General features: G+C 38.5%; 1 protein-coding gene across 2 annotated transcripts in view; it reads right to left on the bottom strand.

Annotated features, from left to right (window-relative positions):
* LOC120531753 (activin receptor type-1) overlaps window positions 1-14963 on the bottom strand; it is a 119851-nt gene that overhangs the window by 64883 nt on the left and 40005 nt on the right. The window contains exon 1 of one of the 2 annotated variants that reach the window (XM_039757446.1): window positions 4875-4954. The exons of the other annotated variant lie outside the window; for it this stretch is intronic. The gene's annotated coding sequence lies outside the window, so the exon portion shown is untranslated. Of the gene's footprint in view, window positions 1-4874; window positions 4955-14963 lie in introns of those variants that run through there. 2 annotated transcript variants of the gene reach the window in all.

Raw genomic sequence — 14963 nt, forward strand, 5'->3', positions numbered from 1 at the left:
ACCCAACTCCTGTTTATCATGAAAATTAATTAAGAGGGTTCAGTAAATCATTAGAGGAATGGATTAAGACTAATGTTAACAATACAGTTCAGAAGAGCCAAAGGTAATCTTTTTCCGAAAAATATTCAATATGTGATATTCAACACAGAATCTTTTGGGGAAATATGACATGAAATAGCAATCTCTACAACTATGCTTTAGATTCAGCATGTGTGGACTGGCAGCATCACTTTCCTCTGGCTGATCTTCAACATAGACATCCCACAGGTTACTGTGCTGACCTCCCTGTTATGTTTCTGATTATTATTAATTTTACATTTACTAAAATGGGCATTATAGAAATATTATTAGTGTATGTACACACTTCCATTACTAGAAAAATGTTTTGTTTGTTCATAAACTTGTAATTGTATTTGGTTGCCTCTGTAAAACTGTGCATTTTAGTTATTGATTGTGATTCTGAATTGTTAGTCTCAACCAGACTGATGAATCTGATAGCCCAGCATTTAAAGTTGCAAAAAAATTATTTATAATTTCTGTGATCCTGTCACTAGCAGCCCCCCCTCAACAAAATACTTGAATGATAGCAAGCAATGAATATTCAGAGTATACTGCTCCAACTTTTTTGTTTTGATTACAGACTACTTACTTCTGTTTTGCAGTGAACAAGCCAGACAAAATCCACCAAAATCACTGCAGAAAGACTATCTATACCCACAGAATTCACATAGGAAACCGAAGTTACATAAAACAAATACAGGTAGTCCCCAGGTTACGGACATCTGACCTACGACTTACGAATGAGGATGCAGCTGTGACGCATGCGCCTCAGTAACTGCCGCTCCATCATCTTCGGCCTGGGGACGCGCAGTGTAGTGGCAGCGGTTACCGATGGTCCATAGTCACCGGGGCCACAGCTATTGCTCGTGTGCAGGACAGAGACTTGATGGGGAGGTTCAATGCCCGCCCACTACGCCGCCGCAGCAACTGCTCCTGACTGGACACAGGCTGGATGGAGCGAAGGGGGGAGTTTCACTGCCCACCCACCACACACGGCTGCCCCATTCGTTCTAGTTGGGCGGCTGGTAATGCTGCAAGCAGTGACCTGGTTGTGGCTGAACGGAGGCCATTGAGGCTGAACGGAGTGGTGGGGGGGGTAGCATTGTAGTGTGCCTCGGTTGGCAGCCTGTTGAATGGGGGCAGTGGTGGGCAATTCACTACCCGCCTTTGGCCACACCGTGTTTGTTCTAGGTGCAGAAGAGCTCATCTTAACCTTTTATCTTCACCCTTCAAGAATGTCTCTAAAACACAAATCTGATGCAAGTGCTGGTGATACAGTAAAGAAGAGAAAAACCATCATCATTGAAAATAAAGTACAAATAATAAAAAGGTCAGAGAGAGGTGAAACTCCATCATTCATTGGCAGGGCACTTACAGTCGGTCAACAATAGCATTTATTAAAATAATGTACCTGTTCCAACTTACAGTGGTGTGAAAAACTATTTGCCCCCTTCCTGATTTCTTATTCTTTTGCATGTTTGTCACACAAAATGTTTCTGATCATCAAACACATTTAACCATTAGTCAAATATAACACAAGTAAACACAAAATGCAGTTTTTAAATGATGGTTTTTATTATTTAGGGAGAAAAAAAATCCAAACCTACATGGCCCTGTGTGAAAAAGTAATTGCCCCTTTGTTAAAAAATAACCCAACTGTGGTGTATCACACCTGAGTTCAATTTCCGTAGCCACCCCCAGGCCTGATTACTCCCACACCTGTTTCAATCACGAAATCACTTAAATAGGAGCTGCCTGACACAGAGAAGTAGACCAAAAGCACCTCAAAAGCTAGACATCATGCCAAGATCCAAAGAAATTCAGGAACAAATGAGAACAGAAGTAATTGAGATCTATCAGTCTGGTAAAGGTTATAAAGCCATTTCTAAAACTTTGAGACTCCAGCAAACCACAGTGAGAGCCATTATCCACAAATGGCAAAAACATGGAACAGTGGTGAACCTTCCCAGGAGTGGCCGGTCTACCAAAATTACCCCAAGAGCGCAGAGACGACTCATCCGAGAGGTCACAAAAGACCCCAGGACAACGTCTAAAGAACTGCAGGCCTCACTTGCCTCAATTAAGGTCAGTGTTCACGACTCCACCATAAGAAAGAGACTGGGCAAAAACGGTCTGCATGGCAGATTTCCAAGACGCAAAACACTGTTAAGCAAAAAGAACATCAGGGCTCGTCTCAATTTTGCTAAGAAACATCTCAATGATTGCCAAGACTTTTGGGAAAATACCTTGTGGACGGATGAGACAAAAGTTGAACTTTTTGGAAGGCAAATGTCCCGTTACATCTGGCGTAAAAGGAACACAGCATTTCAGAAAAAGAACATCATACCAACAGTAAAATATGGTGGTAGTAGTGTGATGGTCTGGGGTTGTTTTGCTGCTTCAGGACCTGGAAGGCTTGCTGTGATAGATGGAACCATGAATTCTACTGTCTACCAAAAATCCTGAAGGAGAATGTCCGCCATCTGTTCGTCAACTCAAGCTGAAGCGATCTTGGGTGCTGCAACAGGACAATGACCCAAAACACACCAGCAAATCCACCTCTGAATGGCTGAAGAAAAACAAAATGAAGACTTTGGAGTGGCCTAGTCAAAGTCCTGACCTGAATCCAATTGAGATGCTATGGCATGACCTTAAAAAGGCGGTTCATGCTAGAAAACCCTCAAATAAAGCTGAATTACAACAATTCTGCAAAGATGAGTGGGCCAAAATTCCTCCAGAGCTGTAAAGACTCATTGCAAGTTATCGCAACGCTTGATTGCAGTTATTGCTGCTAAGGGTGGCCCAACCAGTTATTAGGTTCAGGGGCAATTACTTTTCACACAGGGCCATGTAGGTTGGGATTTTTTCTCCCTAAATAATAAAACCATCATTTAAAAACTGCATTTTGTGTTTACTTGTGTTATATTTGACTAATGGTTAAATGTGTTTGATGATCAGAAACATTTTGTGCGACAAACATGCAAAAGAATAAGAAATCAGGAAGGGGGCAAATAGTTTTTCACACCACTGTACATACAAACTCAACTTAAGTACAAACCTACAGTCCCTATCTCGTATGTAACCCGGGGACTGCCTGTATATTTTTCCCCCTAGCACATTTCCCGTTTTATCCCTTAAATATATTTAAGGGTTCTTCATATTAATTGTCTTAATTGATATCTAACTCACTATCACCCAGTCAGGTTTTAAGTGCTAAACTTTATAAAACCCCATTGTTATATTAAGAACCTATTCTGTGTTATCATGAAGCATCCAGTTACTTTTAAAAAGAAAATACAATTTGTTTATTTTAAAATATTATACTCTAATAAACACTTGTACCTTCTAGATAAATTTTGTCTCAGAAAACCATGATTGCCAAGCTGTGCTTTGAATAACCAAGGCTTCTTCAAGCACATTTACAGTGCATTATTTTGTATTTGTGGAAAATGTAAAGTACAGAACATCTTGGATTAAGTATAACACATCATCATCATCATCAAGACAAGCTGCTAGGGATATCTTTGGGACAGACTAAAATGTGTGACAAATATTAATATTAATATTTAATATTTTGTAATCAAAGAGCATTCTGATTTAAAATTATTCTGTTGGGTATTAAATAATTTCTTAAAACCATACGAGGATGCTAATCATTGCAATATTTGCATAGTCACAATACAACTACTAAGCAGTCTTCCATATAGTTATTTACAGCATAATTAAAAATGACTCCTAAATCCCTTCCTGGATTAGCCTACTTGCAGAAAAAAGTCACCAACACTAGTTAACACTCTTCCAATTTGTCAGAACCTTTGCCACTATGAGGAATTACAAATGGGTCAGAGATCTAGTAGGAAATGAGATTGAAGCAGCCTGGGAATGCCAGTAGGAACAAATGTTCTTATTAAAATCTATACAATGAATATAATAACAATGAACATAATGAGAAAGCTTTTTTATGTGTGTGAGCAGAGCATTGTAATGCTTCAGACAACTGTAGGAAAGGGGTTCATATTAGCAAAAAAATAAAAGCACATCTTTAACTTCCCTTCTTCAAGATAATGAAAGGCACATATACGACCTCATAAAATCTGTATTAAAAGGCAGTCTCCGGTGTAGACAGTGGTATCGGAGATGTGTGGAGCCAGGAAATACTGCAGATCTGTGCTCCAGCACAGACAGCTGACTCCAGTGTCATTTAAGCAAGCCTTTTACTGAGATCACACTATGAATCATGGGAATCAATATGCCCCAGCACAACACAACAAAAATCTGTATTGCAGACAAGCAGTAAAGTAAGTCTCTCACATTCAAAGCCTTTCTTTCTTTGCTAGGACCAGGAAGTTTGCCAGAATGCACCTAATTCTCTGCCAGGTTTTCTGCACACTGTCGTCTCGAGTCAGTACTGGTTCCCACTAATAAATGCTTAGACGTTCCTCCTAAAAATAACACACTGCTAAGGACACATAAAACAACTGAAAGAAATAATACTAAAAAAAATAAAAGGCTGCCTTTCAAACGATTAGGGAAATAGTTGTAATAAACCCAGCTGAACTAATTTTAAGAAAAAAAAAAAAGAAATAACGCAGAACCTCGTCTCAGCCTACATATCAGCACTCAGACAGCCTCGCAAATTGAGGGACTACGCACATATAGACACAGGAACGCGCGCGAGTGCGCGCGCGCACACACACACACGGATTATGCATATCTGTCTGTATCGACTCACTGAGACGGCACCCCACACAGAAACTGCTGCCAAAAGCCTTATCAAATGACTTTTACCCTCGGAGTTAAAGCGAAACACCTACCAGTCAGAGTCGCAGACTACTGCTCAGACTTGAAGCACACAATCTTAGCGCATGGCGCAGTCTTCTGTTGTTAATGACAGAGTCGGAAACCTGATCCTCCCGGAGGGTGCTTTGAGTAAGCACTTCCCTCTCCCTCTGCTTTCCCATTGTTCCGCCCTATAGTGCCAGCTGTTTCTGACAGCCAAATTGCTGTGCACTGAGAAATGATTGCTGTCAGACGATTTTTTTTAAATAGTGCTTAGGTCTCTACAGACATATTATATAGTGCAAGTTGGTGGACCAAAGACAACACACTTACAGTAGAAATATTGCAAAGCAGCAAATTTCATTATCTTATACTGCCATAAAAATATCTTCAAGTTTCTGAATGAGAATAGGCTCGTCAGGCTAAGCAAATAAGTGTCTTATCTGATTTATTCAACTTTCTGAACAGTTAAAGGACCTTCATGATATATACAAAAAAGTAAACTAGGCTTTTATGACAAAAGGTTAAAATAAAAAAAACATTAACCCATTAACAATATTTTAATCACATACTGTGAAGATGGTTATAAACATGGCCATAGATAACACATTTCTATGCGTCACATTTAGTCTTTAGTAAAGTATACAGCTAAAATCATCATGGCACTTCCAACATAAATGGCCAAGGAAGTAACAAAAATTAAAATACTTCTATCAGGGGTGTGGAAATCAAATTTATTTCTACTTGTTCACGGACAAGTTAACTTAGAAAATCCACTTGTCTGCCAGTTAAATTCACTTGCTCATAAACAAATAAAAAAAGTGAAATAAAGTTTATTTATTCTGATTTCTTTTATTGATACCAAAACTGCCTTCCATTTTAAAACTGAAAAAAGTTCTTTCAGGGAGTAGTATTTTGCCACCTTGCTCTAAAACATTATATAAAAGATTCCCTTATTTTAACTGGCTAATAAACAATGCATTCATTATAGCTACACTAGTTCTTTTTTCATATATTACAGTTACATAACAGAATACTGTTCTGATTCATTTTCTGCCATGTTCTTCAGCTTTTGTCTTGCAACATCTTCTCCCCCAAGAATCTTTACTATCTCAGACAGCATGGGCTGAATGCTGTTCATTTCTGCTTGAGCTGAACTGCATAGTTCCTGTACTGATGGTCCTGCAGAAGTGGATGCTGATGACTTTTCCGTTTTTTTATGAGTGATGTGCCTGTTGCCATGTGACAGCCAGAATTCCACAGCTGGTCATTGGTCAGACTCTTCTAAAGAAGCAGTATTGAACAGCCTAGCATAACACTCAACCTCCGAGCGTTCAGCTTTAGAAAACGCTTTTTCAATTAAACCAACTTTTTTCTTAATTTTAGTCTCATGTCTCTATCTGACATACTAAACCCCCAGTTCCTATCCTTTTTCTTTCTGCACATAACCAATTACCATATAATAAACGTATTTGTGAAATTAAAACTAGTTATAAGCTTAGACCTCTGAATGGATGGCATAATTAAACATGTATAACAAAATTTTTTTTTTTTTAAGTTCTGAAAACTCTGAGGTCTAGGTTTACAACTAGTTTTAATTTCACAAAGACGTTTATCGTGTGGTGATTGGTTATATGGAGAAAGACAAAGGATAGGAACTGGGGGTTTAGTACATAAGACAGACACAGCAAACATGCAATACAGAAAGCCTGCTCAGAAAAACATCCAATGAATTCTGCGTTCGTGTCTCCGATCTCCAGATCACGAACCCAACATTTACCCAATATTTCAGTTAAAGCTGTGCGATACCCATTCAAATATCCAGTTTTTTGGAGCCTCGTCACACCTGCCATTATCTTCTCTACACTGAACATAGACCTGAGGACCCCTTAATGCAAGGGAGCAGCACTACAGCCATGCCACCACGCCCCCCATGTCTAATACATGCTTTAATGCATTTCATCATGAAAAAGATAAAGTATTTATCTTAGTATTCTGAATGTTCACTGAGCAGGAATATCACAAAGTCAATGTGCGGCGATTGCTGCCGGCGCTTCCTCAGTGCAAGACGAAGTCAGTTTAAGAAACGCGCAGAGATTAACAACTGGGTCGGGGAACACTTAATATAAAGCATTTAATGTGCTACATTAAATTTATGACGGGGTTTGAGAAAATCTAGTAAATGAAACATTCATTTTAAGATGAAATTTAGTTTGCGACATTCTACTGATAAAATAAACTACAAGAATAAAGTGGAAATGTCGACTTTAATCTCGACATTTACATTTTTTTTTTGTCTTCATTGTGTCTGTATTTTTTTCACCGTGGCCTTAATACGTTCCCATAGGTTTTTCAGGACCTGTTGTGCCAGTTTTATCAAACAATGATCCACTTCTCATCCGTGATGCTACTTGTTCTCGCTATATGCGTGTTGCTGAAACTGAAACAACATGCTTACCGCAGTGCATTATGGGATACGCAGGTAATTCCTAACGACATATTCGAAATTCTGCAAGATAGTACATTTCCAAAGAAGTAAATATTACCGATGTTGTCGGGGGGAAAAAAATAATCGCATCTAAGTGAAGATTTTTATTGATATTTCATAACATTTGGAAACCGTTAGAATGCTTTCTTCTTTATCTATACTAATAAAAGGCAAAGCCCTCACTGACTGACTCACTCACTCATCAATAATTCTCCAACTTCCCATGTAGGTGGCAGGCTGAAATTTGGCAGGCTCATTCCTGACAGCTTACTTACAAAAGCTGGGCAGGTTTCATTTTGAAATTCTACGTGTAATGGTCATATCTGGAACCTATTTGTTCTCCATATACTGTAATAGACTGCAGCGTGATGACCGTGGGAGGCGGAGTTGTGTGTCGCGTCATCACGCCTCCCGTGTAATCACGTGAACTGACTGTGAAGGCAGTACGTAGAAAACAAGGAGGAGCTTCAAAGTGCGCTGAAGAAAACATGCATTATACAATTGAGAAGGCAGCGAAACAATAAGTAGCGAGCGAGTGACGCATACAAGCATATGCAGCTACTGCAGAAACAAAGCACGGTGTAAACCGTAAGTTTAAATTAAGTTTATAGACAGGCTGCCGCTGGCGTTTGTCATGCACAGTGATGCATACAAGCATATTCACGAGTGCAGCTACTTCGGAAACAAAGCACAGTGTAAACCTAAAGTTTAAATTAAGTTCATAGACTTAAGAGTCTGTCATGCCCACTACTAATACGATATTTGCGGGATACAAGTTTAATGAGAGGACGCAGGGTATAAACGAGAGTTTTGATCACTTTGTAACAGTTAAAATTGCAGATGAAGGACTGTGCTTATGCAAATTCCGAGAGACTGTGTTTGTGGGGAGGGATTGACGTCATCATCTCCCCTCCCATTCACCTCATTTCATTCACTTCATTTCACTCTGAGCTGAGCTCTGCAGCGAACGCGGTCTTGCAGAAGCAACTTTGTGACGCTGCCATCAAATACTCACAGAAAAATCCACAAATTAATACACACACTGTCTCTAGGGTTTCTCCACACTCTGAATCCTCCAGGCACTACTGAGCATAATCTAATTTTAAGAGTCGGGACACCACTAATATTACTGAAAACCTTACAGCTACCGAGATTTTGTAACGGCACAAGACTTCAGGTCACGTGTCTGCAAAAGAACCTAATTGAGGCAACTATTTTTACTGGCAGTTGCTCAGGGAGAGAGTTTGTATTCTTCGCATCCCCTTGAAGCTTCGATGCATGTGCTCCATAATGCGTTAAAAAAAATAACGCATTTAATCACACTTTGCATTCCAAGCAAAGGGGAACTTTTGTCAATGCATGATTTCCTGGTATATCAATTACATTGATGCACACATCAGAGCTACAAAAATGGTAGAGTCTGAAGAAAGCGCGTTGCTAGGACTGATCAGAGGCAAATTTCATTTCAAAAGACTACCCAATGGAAGCCTTGATAAAAGCGTGGTTTTGTGCAAACTGTGCAAACAGGAGTTTGCAGACCAACGAAGCACTTCAACCTTACGGTTCCATCTAACTGCAAAACATGAACAGAAACTGTGTATGCTGTTAGCACTAGCAGTGCGAGTTCGAGTACCAACAAAAAGGTGTCGCCAGCCCAAACCTGATGAAATGACTGGCTTCAGGACCAAAATTAGTAAGTCAACATCGGTCAAACATACAAATTCTCTCGCAAAATGGATTGCTTTGGACTGTAGACCACTAACAGTGCTGGAAGATAGGGGGTTAGAAAATGTGCTACAATTAGCGTCAGGTGATCCAACTTCCGTGCCGAAAGACTATTTCAAGTAAAATTCAACACCTTTATGACACTGAAAAGCAAGCAAATTTAGATGCATTACAGAAAGCAGACTTTGTGGCTCTTACTGGGGATCATTGGACTTCCGTGACCATTAGTAATTTTAATTACATCTAATTACAGAATGTTCAATGATCTCACTGTTTTAGCCTAATGTACAAAATAATTTTGGCTAAGGTTACTCAGAGTTTAAAGGTGAACATGGTCAAATTACCTTTTATGTTTCTGCCTTATTTGTTTAAGAAGAAAAACTGCACTTTATGTTGAAATTTTTCTTATTATTTAAAAACAATACCATTCTGAACATATACTTAAAGTACTTAGAATACCACTTTATTTTTAAGTCTGCCCAATTTTAGCCAGGGATGATATTTTTGTTTCTGTTATGAATTGAAATGCAGTTTAAATGAATTTTTTTTTCAGAAATTAAAAGAGCTTGAGTTTACAATATTCATGTCAATGTCTATTATTTGATTCTGTCGCCCACTAAAACCCTTTTACATAAAAAAACCTTTGCGCTTTGGGACAAATTTACTTGAGCGATTACATGCGATTAATCAAGATTAATTAATTACAAAGCCTCTAATTAATTAGATTTTTTTAAATCGAGTCCCACCCCTAATATATATATATTAGGGGTGAGACTCGATTAAAAAAAAATATATAGATATACATATGTATGTATATATGTTTATATGTGCATATATATATATATATATATATATATATATATATATATATATATATATGCCAGCAACACTCATGACAATGACAAAACAATTACATTGTCAATCATATTACGTTATTATTCAAATGTTTCCTTTTCTTTTTCATTACTTCTTTAACACACTACTTCTCCGCTGCAAAGCGCGGGTATTTTGCTAGTTTTTAATGAACTGACTGCGCAAAACCAACTTGTTTTATATGAAAAATTCTCTAATCAAAAATGATCTATAGACAGCTCATCAAAATTGATGTTGCACAATAAATTTCTTAACTCCTCAATATATTTTACAACCTACGCGAAATCGCAAATTTCAGGAAAGATTAACTGCCTAACAAGCTTTATGTGGAGAAAACAATTGCATTGTAGGTAAAATGACCGCATTTTTATGTAGAAAAAAATGAATTTTATCAATAATATATAAGTTATCGATTATAATGAAAAATCATCAAATTACATTGTAATGCCGGCACGAAAAAAATGACCGCATCTCCAAGCGTGTAAATAGTAGAGTAAAATACTTATGTAAGACCACAAGAGTGATTCCCCTTTGAAAAATCAGCCATCATTTTGTAAACAATATTGAATACCAATTTGAGACATGAAGAACATACCTAAGTAGACTGTTTCCGCACGAAGAACGTACCCAAATTTTAAAAATTTGAAAGTAGTGCTAAAAATGTGCCCTGCACAGCACATATAATTCTTTTTTCTCCTGAAAATTGCACTTGTCCGAAAAACACGCTTGTCTGACGGTCAATTTACCCGTGTCGGACGAGTCGGGCATTGGATTTCCACAACCCTGTCTATCGATTCATTCATTGTGTTCTTGGTTTTATCTCTCCGTACTGTAGGTGGTCTTTTTAGAGCTCTTCCATCCCAATCTCCACCTTTATGAAGCTGTACCAATTACTTATACATAATGAGCAAATAAGATTGTTGTATATTCTTTGCTTGAAGTTTGTATTTGCAATCTTTTTCTGACAGAAATAACCACAATAATAACAATAATTGATGCTCCAAACCATGGTAGCAGAGGAGACACAGACATTGACAAGAAAAGATAAAAAGTCAACACAATAATAACTTGAGGCTTTCAATATATTGCTAAAGAATTATTGAAGTCAAAAATGTAAGTCAAAACACATACATTTCTCCTAACTGGGCTTATAAGGTGTTAACAGTTGTAACACACCTCAAATTTGCTGTTGGTTTTCTCACATGGCCCATGTTTAAAGATAATTACTATATTTTAAATAGATCACATGTTATGATTATATTGGGTTAGTCAGTTTATTTTGAGGAACTAAGTTAAAGTAAAATGTCTATGATTTCATTATGGTGCTTTGGTAAGATTAAGATTTTGGTGTTATCGTCACTGTATACTACTAATTAGGCCGACAATTGCAATTCTGAGCCATCTCGCAACATACAGATTTAAACATATCTAGTCTGGACTTATAAAATCAATTTTACCAAGCCAACTTTTTTTTCCACCATTGCTCTGTGATGATGAGCAATTAACATTATGGCTGCAGATCACGTCACACATCTGAGCAACCTTCCCTGAGGGGCACGGTCTATTGTAACAAGAACTGCCGTACCACTTGCAAATGTGTCACGAATTACACAATCAAGTTAGGTACCTTTGGAAAATGTAACATATGGCGCTTTTCCACTGCATAGTAAGGCACGACACGGTTCAGTTCAGTTCACTTTTGGGGGGTTTTCCACTGGGAACAGTACCTGGCCCTTTTTTTAGTACCACCTCAGCCGAGGTTCCAAGCGCCAACCATTACCAAAACGTGACGTGTAAACTCTGCTGGTCACTGATTGGCCGGAGAAAATCGTCATTACTGCGTCACTGAACTTGCTACACGAGACACAACAGACCTGCTAGATTTTTAGCACAGCCAGCGAAGGTTCGGACGCAACATTTTGTTTTAACCAAAAATGGCTGTTTCGTGGTCTATTGAGGAAGTACAGACGTTCCTCTCGTTGGTAACCGAGGAGCGGATCCAGCGAGAGCTGGATGGGGCGACGCGGAATGAAAAAGTTTTTCAGGAGGTCGGCGCAACTATAACGACACGTGAATAATCCCGCCCACTCTAAAGCGGTACTAAACTGCAGTCAAAACGCAAACCGAGCCGAACTGAGCCGAACCAAGGTGAGCTGTACTGAACCATGCTGTGCCGTACTATGCAGTGGAAAAGCGCCCATAAAGACAACGGGCCTACTGCCAGTGCAAAAATTTTAATTACAGTACTTCATTTCCTAAAGTGTTCAGGCATTTACTACAGTAGGTAAAACATGAAGATGGAATGCAGATTGTTTCAAGGAGCATATCCAAGCAGGTAAAATCAAATACCTTATAAAGCCTACTAGAGAACATTTTACATCCCTTGGTATAAAAAGAGATGATTTTATACTGTATTTTATATTGTATTACTGTTACTGTTTTAACAGAGTTAAGTTTTTAAATACTAGAAGTAAAATTAAAACAAGAGCAACAGGGGCAATACACTTTATGCAACAGCCCTATAAAATATGATGCATCTAGCATGATGAAGAGCAAGTTATATTATAACCCCATATAAACCTTAGTCGTGATGTATCAATTGATTAAAAAACCTTAGAGATTAAGAGGCCAGTGACATGAAATTGCAGATTTCCTTCTAAACTAATCTTTACCTGATAGATTTATAAAGTATCATATATAACACTTTACTACTGCTATATTCTTTGTCACTATATTCTTCAGAAGGGGCACCACTGTGGCATAAAATACTGAATTTCACCATCCCAAAAATGTATTAAGAAGAATTTCACAGTTAGGATATGAACTGTATAAAATTTGAGGCATAAATTGAAAAGTTTAAGAAAAATAGATGTTACTCTATTTACAAAAATCAGCCATGGAAAACGCAACTAGTACATCAATACTTTTAATATTTGTTCATAGAAATAGCTTGTGGCATGTTACTAATCTATACTAATAAAAGGCAAAGCCCTCACTCACTCACTCACTCACTCATCACTAATTCTCAAACTTCCCGTGTAGGTAGAAGGCTGAAATTTGGCAGGTTCATTCCTTACAGCTTCCTTACAAAAGTTGGGCAGGTTTTATATCGAAATTCTACGTGTAATGGTCATAACTGGAAGCTGTTTTTCTCCATTTACTGTAATGGAGATGATCTTGAACGCCGTGGGGGCGGAGTTTCGTGTGACATCATCACGCCTTCCACGTAATCACGGTACATAGAAAACCAGGAAGACATGCATTATATAATTGAGAAGGCAGCGAAACAATAAGAAGCGGCGAAAGTGACATATACAACCATATTCATGAGTTCTGCTACTGAAACAAAGCACGATGTAAACCTACACTTTAAATTAAGTTCATAGACAGGCTGCGCTGGCGTTTGTAATTTAGTGCCTGCCCATATAAGGCCGTCCGTCAGCGGCAATCCAATAGCAAACTCCACTAAATATTCACGGGTGAAGGACTGTGCTTATGGAGAGGAAGATGAGATGGTCAGGGGGGTGTTTGACACAAACTCAGCGAAACTGCGAGAGAAAGGACTAAGGTAACATTAAATACAGCCATGGACATAGCACGAGATGGCACCAGCACAGCTGGGAACCTTCGATGCATGTACACCGAGCGGCTCACGTGAACTGACGCAGTGCACAGATAAAAAGCAACAGTTCCAAAGAGCTGAACAAAACCAATTACACAATTGAAAAGGCAGCAAAAATATGAAGCGCCTGATACAAGCATATTCATAAATCCAGCTACTGCGAAACAAAGCACACGGTGGAAAAAGTCAATGTCCCGCTAAAGGAAGACAGTGTAAAAACCCGTGCATGCAGTGTGTCAGGTCTCAGATAAAGAAGAAGACGAGCTGTTTATTGATGCAGTAAGAAACGAATCGATGAAAGAAACCTGTCATCTTTACAACGATTGACAAACACGGAATGTAACTTGAACACAACACATCCTACAAATACGAACCTGATTGAAAGAAATAATGATAATCAAATCCTTGATGACAGCAACACTCAGTAACACTCACAAAACAAATACTGTATATTGACAGTCATGTTACGTTATTTTTAAAATGTTCCCTTTTCTTTTCTAGCTTTTTAACACACTACTTCTCGCTGCGATACGCGGGTATATATATATGTATATATATATCCCGATCTACATACTCGAATAATGGATACTTTATTCGCCATCAATGATTGTTTTGGTAAAGCCATACTCAGTGTATTCATTAGATGAACGGTAAAAAAGTAAGAGCGAGGGAGGATGACTTATTGAGGCATGCAGGCTGTAGTGCGCGTCAACTCTATCTGAATTGCGCGATCACATTTGAAAAATATATCTTTTCAAGTTCTATTTAGTCCATATGTGTCAAACTCAAGGGCAGCGGGCCACATCCGCCCGGCGTAATTATATCCGCCCGAGATCATTTTATATACTGTATTATTGTTATTAATGGCCCGAGTATATGAAGTGCTGGTAACACAATAAACTACAGATCCCATAATGCAATGCATGCTTCAGCTGCCTTGCGAACACTTACCACGTTAATCAAGTCTAGCTTATGATGCTGCAAGTTATTGCGAAGCTAGCTCACACGATGCTGAAGAGAAAAGTTGATTCTGAAAATAGAGCCTTTAAAAACCGATGGGAGGCTGAGTATATGTTTACTGAACCCGTGTGTCTCATTTGTGGAGCTAATGTGGCTGTAATTACAGAATTTAATCTAAGACGGCACTATGAGACAAAACATCAGGGTAACCTGAATGCAATGCAGAAGATACAGAAAGCAGAAGAATTAAATAAGAATCTGACACTTCAGCGGACGTTTTACCCGTGCACAATCACAAAGTGATTTCAAGTGAAGCTGCTTTTATGGGAGACACAAATGCACCAGTGCAACCCTGTTGCCAAGTAATGTTAAACCAAGTCGTCACTACGGTGTTCCCAAATCGCACTTTGCTGATAAACTGAGCGCACTGCACTGAGTTTGCACGGCGCTTTGGTG

Source organism: Polypterus senegalus, chromosome 6 (genome assembly GCF_016835505.1).
Source record: "Polypterus senegalus isolate Bchr_013 chromosome 6, ASM1683550v1, whole genome shotgun sequence".
Classification (NCBI taxonomy): domain Eukaryota; kingdom Metazoa; phylum Chordata; class Cladistia; order Polypteriformes; family Polypteridae; genus Polypterus; species Polypterus senegalus.